The sequence below is a fragment of the Haliaeetus leucocephalus genome, unplaced genomic scaffold, assembly GCF_000737465.1.
Source record: "Haliaeetus leucocephalus isolate CR32 unplaced genomic scaffold, Haliaeetus_leucocephalus-4.0 Scaffold605, whole genome shotgun sequence".
Lineage (NCBI taxonomy): Eukaryota > Metazoa > Chordata > Aves > Accipitriformes > Accipitridae > Haliaeetus > Haliaeetus leucocephalus.
In genome coordinates this window covers 892,689-898,125 of record NW_010973041.1, presented here as the reverse complement: position 1 = coordinate 898,125, position 5,437 = coordinate 892,689, and positions in this window count along the sequence as shown.

The window sequence follows — 5,437 nt, the reverse complement described above, 5'->3', positions numbered from 1 at the left end:
AACTTGACCACTGTATTCGCAGTACCAAACACTGAAATTCTTTTTCTTTCTGGAAAAGAGCTATTTACTTTTGTATCAAATATGAAACATTTTAAAATGTACTTTGTAGGTGTGAGACTTGTAACTAAAGGAAACAAAAATTCTTGCTATTCTTACAGCTGTGTTAGTGTAAAAACCCACAATGCATTAAAGTGAAGCTGCATAGCTGAAGATATTGTTTGGCTTAGTGTCAAGTTAGAGCAAAGTGTATTTGGGTGGGGATTATACAACCAAGCATTATGGCTGATTTCTAATAACTTAACAAGATTCCACTTACGTGGATTACAAATTCACTTAAATTTTTAAAGTGTTAAAATTAGTTGTCCCATTAGCTCTGAGCATGAAAGTCCAAGGGCATTCATGGAACAGTAATAAGAGCACCCTCTAGTGGTCATTATCACAGATATTAATTAAACCTTTTTAAGTAAGCCGTTAGTGTATGTGCTTTCTCATGCAAACAGGGTACCCCGAAAGTTTATTAAAATATTCACGTGAATATGCTGCATGTTATTCATGCTATATCAGTCCAACAAGCATAACTTCAGGGTTTTATCTTGTTAATTCACCAAAAATGCTATGCATTTAATAAAAATATTTTAACACTCTCTGTAGCTTAGGGCAAGATAATTGTTTTATTTCCAATTTTCAAAATTGTCAAGGAAACCCTCAGGAAGGATACAAAAAAGTGACAGAGCAGTAAGTCTGGTCTCCATTCCAGAGACCTTAGCAGAAACTATAACAGAGAATGGAATTAATGTACAGCTGCATAAAGATCTGTTGAAAAGAAAGCAATGTGGCTACTGTAAAAGGGAGTCATGATTTACTGATATTTACAGATCCGTTGCAGTTCTCTGAAGCAATCATGGAACATGTAGACTTCCCATTTAATCACAACTTTTTAAAGACACCTAAGTATAGAATTTACTACAAGATAATACAGAAATTAGTATCTGATAATCATTAAACCTAAAGACAGAATCAGAACATAGGATAGAACATAGAACTAGGCTGGAATCTATGAGTAAATTACAGCAGCTTCAGTCAAGTTAGCTTTAGTTAGACTAAGCAGGAGTTATAGCATCAGAAACTGTCAAAGGTAGGGGACAGATGGACTGAGTCTTTCCACAAGCAAAAGATTAGGAAGAATAGCTTGAATGCCAAGTAGCCAGCAAGCACGCTTTGTCTGCATTTAATTTCCAAACACACCTCCTAGACAAGTACCACAGCACAAGAATTTGCCATATCATATTAGTATCACACTGGTCTTCATTTAATCATATTGTGTGATTAAGTTAGTAAGTAAAGTTCTTGTTATCTGCTACCATGAAAACGTACTACTTACTGGGTGGGTCCTCTGGGATTTGCCACATAAACATATGAGCCAAGAGAATCAATGTCCTGTGTGAGGAACTTTGCAACGAGGATTCTGTCCAAGTTAAGATGATTTTATGTTGTACAGAAGTTTACCGCAGTGTGTAATTCGGACCAATCACTTTGGGAAAGGTAAGAAGTGGCAAGAAAGCAAGTTTCACAGTATCAAGTGAATTAATGAAATGATGAAAGAAAAAAGGGAAGTATTTAAATTATCAGGGTATTAGGGCAGACACTGAAGTTGTACGTCTCAGCACTAAAATGTTGCAGAAGACCACTCGTCTGGACAACAGGAGGGACAGAATCAGAAAACAAAGAAATTGGGATAAAGCATTCCAGTGCTTTTAAATGTACCGTGAAAAATTACATTGCTCAGAGAAGAGATGGACTGGCTAGTGCAGATAAACAGTCCAAGTCCATGGATGATTCAGGTGATTTGTACAGTCACTTGCAGACTTTGGCAGACACAATGGTAAAAGTTAATGAATCCATCAGAAGTTGCCAGGACTTCACCAACTCTGTTTCTCTTGCTTTCACAGGAAAGACCAAAAAAAAAAAAAAAGGTTGAAACTCATAAAAGTACCTCATACATAACCCAGGAAAACGTGCAACATTCAGAACTTCTTGAAAATCTCAGGGAAAAAAAAAAAAAACCAACAAAAAACCCCCCAATCCCAAACTGGAAAAACAAGAAGTGAAAAAATGTGACTTGAGGAAGATCCAAACTTTGACAGATAAAAATCCAAGCTGGCTGGGTTTAACACTAACCATGCTGACACACCCTAGAGAGACAGAGCACATCCAGACTCATGAAAAAGTAACCCATCCCTCCTGGTATGGTACTGCGCCGGTGGCACATCAGCTGCAATGGCTGGCGGCTGCCTGTGTCAGGTCTCCAACCAGGGAAGAGCCAGCCAGATGCTAGACAGGATGCTTTCCCAGACAGGTGAGGATGCTTTCAGTCAGTGGTGAACCATTTCATTGCTGCCAAATTCAAAGAGGATGCTGAAAATAGGGAGCCTTTCACCTCTGTTGTAATTAAAACTCTGGCTGAGCAAAAACCAAGGAAGTGCACTCTCCTCCAACAAAAGTGCCATGTCACTAGATCACTAACTAGATCCTAAACCTGGTCAGGAAGAGAAAAAACGCTTTTTCCCCCCCTCTTTTTTATTTTTCTTCATAAATTACTTCCCAAGCTCTAGGCAAAAACTGGACATACCATGCTCTTCAGAAAAAGGGTTCCAGCAAATGGCAAAGCTCAGCGTACCTATACCACAAAGAAAACTAATTCTGAAAGAGAGCAAACCAATCTCAAAAACAAATGGGAGGATCTGGCTTTACCTTGCTGCTGCTATGTCAAAGTTTCATTTGAACAGAGTAACCAGGACCATTTGGATGAAGGGGAAGTAATGCGGGAATGTAGTATGTGTCTCAAACCTGTAAGAAAGGAGTTGGGGCCATCAGGAACTCTTTTCATTTTCCTTCACGCATGAAGAGTTTCAACTAAATCAAGGGTATTAAAACCTTTGGAACCCAGTTTTCCCTGTTCCAAGAAAGAAATCAATTAATGTTGAGTGTTAAATTGCTGTGGTCACTGCTACTCTTTCTGGCCAGGCAAAGCCAAGTTTTCTCCTAGGGGAAAAAAAAAAAGACAACAAAATCAACTAACCAAAGGAATCCAGGTAGCAAGTGAAGACCCTGACCAGAAACTACTCACTGGTCATGCTGAGAGGGTACGTTCGGATTATGTTCAAGATTCAAACGCTGCGGATGGCATAGTCCCTGGGAAGGGCCTCCCACTGGTCCTGCATTCTTAGGAGGCTTAAGCCGTATGTTGGCTCCACATTTCTCTCACAGGTAGGTTGGTGAGAACCTAAAATGCATGGTCCAGTCACTAAGATCAATTCCACATCCTCTGTCTCCTCCCGTGCTTCAACACACTGAACTGGCTGCGGCTCCTGGTGGCGTCTGTCCTGAAGAGCAGGTTGGGCCTGGAGATGCACTTGGCCAGCACTGTAAGATGAACTTTGCATCACATGTTTGCGGCCAACATTAGGAAACCAAATTCTGGAGAGAGATCTGATCAAACCTGTGGACAATGGCACCAAAATGTTTTGCAGAGATTTGCAAGTACCGGAAGAGAAACATCTTGCTTAAACCCTGGCAACTGGGACATGGTACAGCAGACTTTGTCAGCTGTTTTACAGTTTTCAGTTCCAGCTACTCTGCACACAGGAACAAGTCAGGCTGACTTGGAAGCAATCGTAAAAAGAATCTCTTTATGGTATGGCTTAAAAAAGAACGTCTAATACATTGAATGATACAAAGCAGAAATTTGAAGAATTTCTTTTTAAATGGTTACATACCCCATCTCCTTAAATACTTCAGGAAGACCAGAATTTTACACTTTTCTCCAGAATGCTCAGCCTTTCACCATCAATACAGCTAGGTCTCATGTCTCGGAGATTAGTATAATAGATGATATACTGATTTTCTGTCTCAGAAATGCCCGAGATCCTCTTAATAGAAAGAAAAAGTGACTAAAGCATTAGGCAAAGTTTCTTAATGTTTCTAAGTAGCTACAGGAAAGGTTCTTACATGGATTAAAAAACTGGCCAGATAGGAATATTGAGAGAGGGAGAAAATCTGCCAATACACACATCCCTTTTACATGATATGCAAATATCCCTGCATGTGACAAGCCTCGCACATTTGGAAAAAAAGCCCCAAAAACCTGAAGAGTTCGACTTCATGACAGTTGAGACAGGTCTTCAAACCCATTTCCGTAACATCTTTTCTATCAACCATTGGTGGGACAAGAAAAACCTCCCAGTACCTTAGTTTCAGAAGAAAATACATTCTTTCCTACAACGTTTTTATTCTTTGTATTGAAGGTACCAAATCGTCAAAAGCTGCTATGCTGCAGTTACAGAACTTGTTTGTTGTTTTGCCACAGTTTCCCATTCTTTACATGCATGGAGGAGAAAGATGCTTTTCCTGGTAAAACAGCAAAAAAGGAATTCTCTTTCTGGATTGCCAATCAACAACAAAAGTGTGCAGTCAGCTTTGCAGTGATTTCTGAAACAGTAAAAAGCAGCATTTTTTCATCATGCCTTGACATTTTCCTGTTCACAGATGTGAAACCACTGTTTTCTATTGATATTAAAAGCAAACATATTAAAGTCCTATTCAGTAAAGGTAATAAAACAGAAGAGTCATGTACAATGCTAGCAAATAAAAGATATTTACATTGTAATTTCACATTCTGTCATCTCCTGTAATGAGAAAATAATAACAAACTTGCATTAAGATCTCCTGTCAGGGAAGAATGCCAGTTCTTGTCTTTAAACATTTGCACTTCAATTTTTGCCTACCTGTTCTTTTCAGATCTGTTGCTCAAGCATTCAACACTTTACGTGTTTCCTCCATTATCTATCTGTTCAACCAAGATTATGTACATCAACTGGGAGATGATAAATGGAGCGTGAAGACAGGTCACATTACTATGAAAATCCCCTCCTACAGGTAGTGAGCAAATGAGAAAATCTCACAGAGAGATGACAAACTTAATTTACTCTGCGTGTCCCATTCTGTCCAACAGGATGATTCACTGCGTGTCTCTGATGCGTGAGCTATGGCATAGGTGAATTCAGAAAGAGAACATGCAAATCCAAGCAGGTGCACTCTCCGGTTTTAACAAGTTCCCTTCGTTTTTTGTAGGTCAGATGCTTCTTTTTCTTCAAGAAGCCAGCAATACTTCGCCATTTATTTATTTAAGGTAATGTAAGAAATGGGTGTATCAAACCAAAAACCTGATGGAAATATAATCACAAAGGGCATGGTATTTTTTGCCTTACACCCCTAAGGATGCAATTGAACTGTTCTGTCCCATAAAAGTATTTTAAATCATTGGACAAAATCCAATGCCTTAGTCATGCTAAGAGGCAGCAGCCAACAGCCTGTGTGTATTGGCTGGTCAATTGCTGGGTCTTCTGTTCGGCCCAGGGGGGGGGTCGGGAAAACAAGG